A 10596-nucleotide genomic window follows, 5' to 3' on the forward strand; every position below is an offset into this window, starting at 1 on the left:
AACTTATATTTTAACTTCACAAATAGAATCAACGCTGGAACGTTTCCAAATTAGGTGCTGATTGAAAGTTAATAAATGTTTGTTGACAAATTTATTAGCAAATAAGATATTGGTCGATACTCAAACTGTATCCACTCCCAAGTAATTGAACGCTGAAAAGAATGCTTTATAATATTTAATAATTATTTCACTTTATCAGCTGTGACTCAGTTGGTAGCACTGTTGCTTTTGAATCTTAAGTTTCGAGTTCAAAACTTTCTCTAGGGCTCAAGCATAAAATCAAACAAGATTGACGTGCCAGTGCAATACTGAGGGAGCACTGCAATGTTGGAAAGTGCTGTCTTTTGGATGAGGAGTTCACCTGAGGTCCCTACTACATGCTCATATTAGATGGGAAATAACCAGTGACATTGTTTTCTTGTAGAACAGGGGAGTTATTCTCAGAATCCTGGTCAATATCTATCCATCGATCAACGACACACAAACATAAAGCAGATTACCTGATCCTCTTCACATTGCTAACCATATCAACCAAAAAGAGTTTTGATTCCCAAGAAGAACAGTGCTTGAACTGAAGAATTGTATAAACCATTCTCTGTGAATGCTTCGATCTGAATCTTCTACTCTTGGGGTGCTCATTGATGAGGGACCCAAGCCAAAGGAGCTGGATTGCAAGGGGTTACCAAACGCTCTGGGTGAACGAGATAAATTCTAAGGAGGAGAGAGAGTCAGTGAGGTCAGAGAGGTCTACAACTTGTGTTTAAACATGGGGGACTATCATAAGGTGGCATGGGGGTAATCCAACAACAAACAATACTATGTTAAAATGGTTATGGAACACTTAGGCAGAGAGTTTGGTCTTGCTGAATGCGCAAACAGGGGTAAAGGGATGGAGAGCAGAGAAGTTTCTGGACGGAATTACAAAGCTTAGGCTCGGACCCCTGAAAGCAAAGCTGCCATTGGTTGAGTGAAGGAAATGGGGCATACAAAAGAGGCGAAAGCTAACTAAACGTAAAGCCATCACTCTGGGAGAGATTCAACTGGCAGTGGGTTTAACTTGAGGATCACCACATGTCAGGCAATGGGCAATGTTGAGAAGGTGGGACCTTCCTGGTGACCTCAGCCAGTGCTGGATTTGAAACCAGGCTATTCACATCAGATTGCAAACAAGCAGTCCAGCCAACTGAGCTAACCAACAATCATAACATTCTTGGTGTGTTTTAGGGGTATGGATTTTATTCTGTGATACTCTCAAACAAAAGCAAAATTTGTTAGTTTACTTGACTATAAGCGACAAGAAATGTCCTTTTTAAAAATTCTTGCATGCAATATGGGCATCACTGGCAAGGCTGGTATTTATTGCCCTGAACTGATTGGTTCTGTAGGTGAGTCTGGAGTCATATGTAGTCCAGACCAGGCGAGAATGGCAGATTTCCTTCCCGAAAGGACATTCCTGAATCAATGGGTGTTTATGACAATGGTTATTAGTGGACCAGCTTTTTAATTTCAATTTTACTGAATTCACCTCTGGTGAGGTTGGAATCCACATCACAGAACATTAGCTTGGAACCCTGGATTTCTTGTCCATTGACATTAACACCAATGCCTTGTCTATGTGGAGTGGGTGTGCGCATGGTGATGTTTGTGATGATGAGGCCTGTGCAGAAGGAAATAAAGTCAGTGAGAATGTTGGCTACCATTATGCTACTGCCTCCACATCTGAAAGAAATTAGCACATTGCCTGAATCAGATTAGACATCAAGCAACGTGTCAAGTTTTAGTCACAATGCCAACAGGAATCATTCAATCCAATGATGATAGTGCAGTGAAAAACCACGAGACTAATCCCTGGCATCAAAGGACTGTAATGAGGACAGCATGGGAGAAACATGGGGGTTGAAATTTAGATACCTCACATACACACTAGAAAACACAGCTAACTAATAGGCTATTCTGAGGCTATTCCACCAGCCAAGCATCTGAGAATGACAGTCTTGTCCTGGCTGCTTCTTCCCGGTATTCCATTGCTTCTTAATCAGCTTTCCCTGAGGCCAGGAGCTGTTAACTGAACTGTGATTAATTTTGTCTTAATTTCTCTTTTATTATTATGCATGACTTCAGTCATTAACACAGGCGCCATAGTAGGGTGGCATATAAAACTTTTCACTGTGTACAAGTACACGTGACAATTTATTTCTATTCTATTCTAAATGTGACGTGGAGGTGACGGCGTTGGACAGGGGTGGACAAGGTCAGAAGTCACATGACATCAGGTTATAGACCAACAGGTTTATTTGAAATCACAAGCATTTAGAGTGCCGCTCCTTCATCAGCTGAAGTCCCTTTTATCTATACAACCTTACTTTTAATGAGGTATCTTTCAGTTGTCCAAACTCAGTGGATTCCACCAAACAGCTTCGTGCCCATCTCACTCTGAGAGTCTTCCTCCCCGGTGACATCCCATGTTGAACCAATACTTTTCACAGTCAGAAGTCACGTGACACCAGGTTATAGTCAAGATTGGAGTGGTGCTGGAAATGCACAGCAGGTCAGGCAGCATCCGAGGAGCAAGAAAATCGACATTTCAGGCAGAAGCCCTTCATCAGGAAACCAGGTTCCTGGTTGACACCAGGTTATTGACACCAGGTTATAGTCTAACAGATTTATTTGAAATCACGAGCTTTTGGAGCCCTGCCCCTTCGTCAGGTGAAGTCTCGAAGCTCCAGCAGTTGTGCACTGCACCTGACGTAGGAGCAGTGCTCTGAAAGCTTGTGATTTCAAATAAACCTGTTGGTCTATAACTTGGTGTCGTGTGACTTGTGACCTTATTCTAGATGTGGAATACATTCTTTCAGCTCCTGATCTACAGCCAAAATTGGCATGAGTTTCTTTTTCTTATTTATATTTAAATTCACTTTGGAATCTGAAGTTGAGTAATGCCATATATACTGTAAGCAAATTCCTTGACAAGGTTATGTTTGTACACTGAAAGGAGGGAGCAGTTCGCCTCCGACTTTTTATGCTAATTATCAAAATTGCTGCAATTGCATGAAGGTATTTTCTCTGTGTAATCAGCTAATCATTAAACAGAAAACCTTTGTTCCAGTAAAAGGTTCGTGCAGTCTGCACCCACACCTGACACCACCTCCTGTATATCAACAACTATCATTGATTGCTCTGAAAATCCAACCGATTCACTAATGTCCTTCAGGGAAGGAAATAGAATTGTACAGCACAGAAGCAGACCCTTCAGTCCAACTCGCAGAAAGTGAGGGCTGCAGATGCTGCATAGTCAGAGTCGAAAAGTATAACGCTGGAAAAGCACGGCAGGTCAGGACAGACGATCTCGGGACTGCAAACCCAACAGTTCAAAGTGGAGAATATTTTTTCTTCTCCATGAAGAAGTACCTCCTGAAAAGAGTGTGATCAACATGCACACACTCAAACCATCTAGAGCAAAGGACAGTGCACAAGAAAAGTAAACAATGTGCCTGTGCATTTTTAATGATAATTGGTATTTGCAGGATTCGCTCAGGGCTAGATCACGGGATATTGTCTTGTCATTACCAAAAGGAGGTGGCCCCAGCTAGTGGGTAGTTAGTATGAGATTGTTTCCCTTTGCTTTGCATACAGTCAGGAGTTTCCCTTCCCCCGCCTGTGCCAGTTAGCTCTGCTCTGCCCGCTTGGCATCAGCTGTAGCACAACATTGATAGCACTTTGGCCTCAGAGTCATGGGCTCAAGACCAACTCCAGAGCCACAGAATCAAGGCTGACACTCCCTGATTAAAGGAGAATGTGAGGACTGCAGATGCTGGAGATCGTAGTCGAGAGAGCGTGGTGCTGGAAAAGCACAGCAGGTCAGGCAGCATCTGAGGAGCAGGAGAATCGACGTTTCGGGCATAAGTCCTCCATTGGGAATTCCTTCAGGGAGCACAGCAAATCTGATGGCATTCCCTCAGGAGGAGTTCCCCTGGTGCCCTGGCCAATATTTACACTGCAACTAGCCCATGTTGCAAAGGTAATGTGTGCTTGTAGTGCACTTTGGGATGTTTTGAAGCGATGGAAGGTGCTGTATAAGTGCAATTCCTTCTTTGTTGCCCCAGCAGCTTCTCAGGGAGGGAGGGGCAAACCTAGAACAAGCTGGGGTCTGTCCAGCCCTGCCTCACATCACTCAGAGCTTTTCATTCAAATGCATTTTTGTCCCCAAACAAGTGTCACTGAAACCTGGCCTTGCCAATTCTGCTGTTGAGGCAATGTGCTCTGGAGTTCACAGCATGTATATTATTGTGGCCTAGAGTCATTGAAACATACAGTACAGAAGAGGTCTTTTGGTCCATCCAGTTTGTACCAGAAAAAAACCCTAATACCAACATTAATACCATTTTCCTCTACTAGGCCCACAGCCTTGAATGTTATGACATTACAAGCATTCACCCAAATACTACTTTTTAATTCATTCACAGGATGAGGGCATCACTGGCTAGGCAGCATTTATTGCCCATTTCGAATTCTCCAGATGGCACTTCAGAGTCAACCTCATTGCTGTGGGTCTCACATCACATGTAGGCCAGACCAGGTAAGGATGGCAGTTTCCATCCCTAAAGGGCAATGGATTCTTGCTCAAGATTAGATTAATTCCCAGATTTCTACTGAATTTAAATTCCATCATCTGTCACAGCAGGATTCAAACCAGCATTCTCAGAACATTACCTGGGTCTCTGGAATAACAATCCAGCGACAACAACACTACTCGGCCATCACCTCCCTATATTTAAAGATTGAGGTTTTCCGTTTCAACTACCCTTCTTGGCAATGCATTCCAGATTTCCACCACCCCCTCGGTGAAAAAGGTTCTTAATCCGATCTCCTATAAACCTGCTGCCTTTCATCGTAACAGCTGACCATCCACTGCTCATCTGGTGGCTCTTTTGTCGAGAGCCCCTGAAGGGCTTATGCCTGAAACGTCGATTCTCCTGCTCCTGGGATGCTGCCTGACCTGCTGTGCTTTTCCAGCAGCACACTCTCGACTCTGATTTCCAGCATCTGCAGTCCTCCATTTCTCCTCATTTGGTAAAGACTCTGCCAAACATAGTACTCAACCACATGAAGAATGACTTGTGTTCATAAGATGCTTTTCATGACCTGAAGTATGGTAAGAATTTCTATTGACAACAACAACTTGCAGCAAAAGCAGAAACTGCGAGAGAAACTCAGCAGATCTGGCAGCATCTGTGGAGAGAAAGCAGAGTTAATGTTTCAAGTCATAGAGTCATACAACACAGAAACAGAACCTGTGGCCCAACTCATCCACAACCAAGTTTCCTGAGCTGAACTTTTACAGTTTGCCTACGTTTAGCCCAAGTCGCTCTAAACCTTTCCTATCCATGTACCTGTCCAAATCTCTTTTAAAATGCTGTAATTATGCTCGCCTCCACCACTTCCTCTGGCAGCTCATTCCATGCACACACCACCCTGTGTGTGAAAAAGCTGCCCCTCAGGTCCCTTTTAAATCTTTTCCCTCTCACCTTAAACCTATGCCCTGTAGTTTTGGGCACCCCTAACCTGGAGAAACGACCTTGGCTGTTTACTTTATCTATGCCCCTCATGATTTTATAAATCTCTATAAGGGCACCCCACAGCTTCAAGGAAAAAAGTCTTAAACTACCCAGCCTCTACTTGTAACTCAAACCCTCCAGTCTCAGGTACATCCTTGTACATTTTTGTACTCCTTTCCAGTTTAATAACATCCTTCATGTATCTATAAACCGACTCTGGGAGGAATGGACTGAAGACCTTTACTGAAGAAATTCCAATACCCAGCCAAATGAGGAGATATTAGGATAGGTGAGGACACTTGGTGACATCACAAGTGGTCTTTAAGGAGATGAGAAAGATGGACAGGGTGCGACTAAGAGTTGAGTGTGTTGTGCTGGAAAAACACAGCCGGTCAGGCAGCATCTGAGGAGCAGAAGAATTGACAAAAGCCCTTCTTCAAGTGCAACTAAGAATCTAATTTCAGCAGCGTGCAGAGAAACATTATTTGGAGCAGGAATAATGAGGCTTAATAATCGTGAAGTGGCATGTTGGCACAGTAGTTAGCACTGCTGCCTCACAGCACCAGGGACCCGGGTTCGATTCCAGCCTCAGGCAACTGTCTATGTGGAGTTTGCACATTCTCCCTGTGTCTGCATGGGTTTCCTCTGAGTGCTCCTGTTTCCTCCCACAATCCAAAGATGTGCAGGTTGGGTGAATTGGCCATGCTAAATTGCCTATAGTGTTCAGGGACGTGTAGGTTAGTTGCATTAGTCAGGGGAAATATAGAATAATAGGGTAGGGGAATAGGTCTGGGTGAGTTACTTTTTGGGAGGGTCAATGTGAACTTGTTGGGCAGAAGGGCCTGTTTTCACAATGTTGGGATTCTATAATGTGAGTCTACAGTTACCTTTTTCAATGGTAGAGTCGCCTTGTGTTTATTGCTCCACAAAAGAAATTTTAAGTAACTGCAAAACAAGAAAGCATATCTCTGTGAATGTGTCCTTACTGGTAGGTCCAGTTCTACAGCTATTTTGTTGAATGGGCACAGAAATCCTGTTGCTACGAGTGACAAGAATGTAGGCTATTGAGACAAATCTGGCCTGACATTGAATCAAAATCTGATCCAGTGAGACATTTCAGTTGTTTATAACAATCTGAGTATGTTTTACATTTAGACTTCTGGCTGAATCCTTTCTTCCCAATTTCAGTCATAACCATTAAAGTGATCCCATCCAAGTTAGACATAACATATTTTCAATTCTAAACTTTCATTTCCCTTCCTTTCCTAAAAACATTCACTTTCTCCAGAAACCTTGTGTACTAGCAGATCTTCTTTCACAGCATCACAACTGCCTAGAAGGAGGCCATTTGGCCCTTTGTATATGCATCAGTTCTATCCCCCAGTGCCAATCTCCTGCTTTCTCCCCGCATCCTTCAATTCTATTTCTATCCAAATATTCATTGTCCTCTCCAATGTCTCAAATTGAATCTATTCCTATCATGTTCCCAGGTAGTGCATTCCAGACCCTAACTACTCGCTGTGTGAAACAGTCATTTCTTACAGCACCAGTACTTCTTTTGCACATCATTTTTGACCTATGTCTTGTTTGTTTTTTTCCTTTTACGACTGGGACCAGCTCTCCTTATCTACTCTAACCAGGCTGTTCATGGATTTTGAAAGCCTTTGTCAAACCTCCTCTTAGTCTTCTTCTCTGCAATGGGCACTTAAGGGACTTTTAGATAAGCATATGCAAGGATTGGAAGGATATTGTCCAAAGGCAGGCAGAAGGAATTAGTTTCATTTGGCATCATGTTCAGCACAACATCGTGAGCCGAAGGGCCCATTCCTATGCTGCACTGTTATAATGTTCTAAGGAGAACAGCCCCAATTTATTCAATCTATCCTCATAATCCCTTACAGTGGATGTTTCCTATGAGTGATCCCAGTGAGTAATTCCCCACTTTTCACCATTGGGTGAATTAGGATCAGGAGTGGGAAAGATTCTACAAAAACCTTCTATGATAAAGCCTTAATAAATGCTTTCCAAATCTATGAGTGTACTGGATAGAGCAGAGAGCGAGAAGCTGTACTCACTCAAAACATATCTCATTGGCCTGTCATAGAACATTCTGGATTTTAGTTTGAACCTGAAACAGACAGGATGGAATCGTTCAAAGAATCTGTTGCACAGAAAATGCCAACAAATCATGTATCCAAAGAACCATTTTTGACTATCTTCAACCCATCTATCCAAATATCCATCCAATAGCCTCTTGAATGCTTCCAAGTGAGCCTGCCTCCATCACTTTTCCAGACAGTACATTCTTTATCCGGAGATCCAAATACACCATGGGGCATCAAATGTCATGGAAAACCAGGGGACATAAGGACATGCTTATTAGATTCTAGCTTTATAACCGAGTAAATCATAAGTCAAAATGATATGTTTGATCATTACCATCCCCCATTCATTCACCCCCAAACCCCAACTGCCACCCCAACCAACAAAAGTACAGAACAACCTTCCACGATAAATACAGCATATATTCTTTGAATAAATGCCTGTTGTTTTTCTGTATGATTCCTGGGATGTGGATGCCACTGTATTGACACCTCTCCAATACACTTCTGCCCAAAGAGCAAACATCGGCCAACTATTGACCCTAAGGTGCATCACTGCCTTCCCCAAACCTGACTCAGACAGCAATGCCTGCAGGAGCCATTCAATGGTAACCACAACTCGAGTAACATGAATTTTTATCAATGATAGACATAACTTTGAATGTATTGCTGAAAACTCAGTCACACTGCAGTGTGACAGTCCTTGAGTTCAGGTAAGCAAACTAATCTCTATTGATCTCAAACATTGGACCCTTTAAGCACAATTTAGGGCTTGAGCTTGCACTCAAGGTCATAGAAGCAGGAAGAGGCTGTTCAGCCCCTCAAACCTATGCAATGAGATCATGATTAATTAATACCTTTGCCCCACTTTCCTGCTTTGTTCCTATCTATGATGCTAGCTGCTTGCATTATATATAGTGAAGGTGTCCTATTGTGCTTGGTTCAGCTGATAGCATTTGTATGTCAGGACATTGAGAACTCAAGTACCACTGAATTTAAGCATGTGGTCAAGGCTCTTATTTTTAATGCAATACTGAGAAAGCGCCATGTTGTCAGAGGTGCTTTGTATGGATTGTTATGAGACTGTAACGTACCCAGAGTCACCAGCTTGAGGCAAGGACACTCCAAGGCATATCATAGATTTTTAAAAATGTTATTTGAAGAAATGTTCTGCAGTGTCTAATAAAAATAGCTCATCCACACCAAAGTGAAGGGAGACATGGGACACGGCTGTTAGAGTCTGCTACAAATTTCCTGCTGGAATATGCCTGTGCAAAGGAAGTCTAGAGGAAGATGCAGTGATTACTGTCAAGGATCGTCCTGAGCCGCTCAATGATGCGAAACTCTGTGCTCCATGGCCTGGTCCCTGGATGTACATCGAGATAAATATTGATTGTGCCTGAAGGACCATCAAATCAGTGAAAGACACTCTTTGGTCTGCCCAAAACCTGTTGGTCTTCCAGAACAAGGAGGTGACCTCGACCGAGTGTTGCAGACTGGCATGTTCCAAAGTCTAGGACTACGTGCTGAGGGATGTGCTAAAGCTTGGAGCAGCTGCCGCCAAGGCACAGTCGGGGAAAGACCACGATCTGAGGACATTCTGCTGAAGTTAAATGGGGGTCCGTTCAGTTGTTGCCCCTCTTGGTGTCTCAAATGCATGTAAATATAGTCTTGTGAAAATTAGCGATGCCTTTGGTTTTGTTTGCTGGATTGATACAAATTCCAATGTTTGTTTGTTTGTTTGATACGCTACTGTACATCTGAACTGCATTTGTGACTAAGTTGTTTTATGAATAAAATATACTTTTGAAAAAACAATCTATTCTGATTGTAATCTTGGTAAAAACACAATATAACAAGGCCCCTTGCACCTGACAGGTGGGATTTAAAGACACCCAAGCAGTTTTTGGAGGGGGATTTTGCAATGTCCCAGTCACTACACTGATATTTCATTGCCACTCATTCAAGAGGAAAACAAGTTAGCTGGCAGTGCGTTTGTTGTTGGTTGGATCTTACTGTGCAGCAGGTGGGCAAGTTAAGGTCAGGATGTTGGGGGATAGTTCATGATCACTGAACAGGGAGCTACCTACACTGAAGGGAACATCAATGACCTAAACCTTGGGAAGGCTTTCAAATTGGGCGTGAAACCACAATCAGAGATAAAGATTTCAGGCCCAAATTCCTTATAGCATTTTTCAGCTGAAGCCAAGTTGCACTATCACAGGGCTAAGAAAACCCCATTATCCCACCACCATCCCCGCTCCCCCCACTCCTTGTTTCAGTTACCATGGTGATGACCCTGAAATTCAAGTGATATATCTTGTTGTGGAACTCTGATTTTTCACAGGGTCTTGCTGGTGAAGGAGAGAACAGATGGAATAATTTTGTTCAGCTTTGCCGTTCCTTTAGCTGCAGAATCATATTGAAAATTATGAGACAGCTACTGTTAACGTCTGAAAAACATGTGGCCCTGAAATAATAGCACAGAGGTGGTCTTCTAGCCTCAGGAACACTCTCAGTAAGATACAGTACTTTAAATACAGACTTGGAAACAGAGAGAAAAAAAAATATTCTGTTGGCAAACAGCGAGACAGATCAATATTAAACATCAAGACAACAAAACATAGCATCTGCCAACAATTAACCCGAAAGAAAGCACCGTATTCTCCTGCAACGACAAAGATACAAAGTGCAACAAGTTGGTCTCTTAGTAACAGACTCAGACTCCTGTTTAAATTCTGTTAAAAAAGGGAGAGACATACCTTACTGTCTTGAGCCGCGTCTAAGGTGCACCTACCTGTGATATTCACAAGTAGGTGTGTGCATGTGCCTCTGTGTGTCACACTGTTATACTGCACTTACTTCCTGATCTACCACCAACATTGCTGGGAGGGGAGGGGAAGGGGTGGAGAAAGGACACAGCGAAGAGGTGGAGTAGT

The 10596-nt window shown here is 43.0% G+C and overlaps 1 protein-coding gene across 4 annotated transcripts in view; it reads right to left on the reverse strand.

The window, feature by feature from the left end:
• Positions 1-10547, reverse strand: part of paqr5b (progestin and adipoQ receptor family member Vb) — a 92982-nt gene extending 82435 nt beyond the window's left edge. For 2 of the 4 annotated variants that reach the window (XM_072565237.1, XM_072565231.1), the window contains exon 1: positions 10420-10547. The gene's annotated coding sequence lies outside the window, so the exon portion shown is untranslated. Of the gene's footprint in view, positions 1-500; positions 1078-10419 lie in introns of those variants that run through there. The other 2 variants (XM_072565232.1, XM_072565236.1) reach the window with 2 other exon arrangements.
• Between the last annotated feature and the right edge of the window lie 49 nt (positions 10548-10596).

The sequence above is a fragment of the Chiloscyllium punctatum genome, chromosome 48 (genome assembly GCF_047496795.1).
Source record: "Chiloscyllium punctatum isolate Juve2018m chromosome 48, sChiPun1.3, whole genome shotgun sequence".
Taxonomy (NCBI): Eukaryota; Metazoa; Chordata; class Chondrichthyes; order Orectolobiformes; family Hemiscylliidae; genus Chiloscyllium; species Chiloscyllium punctatum.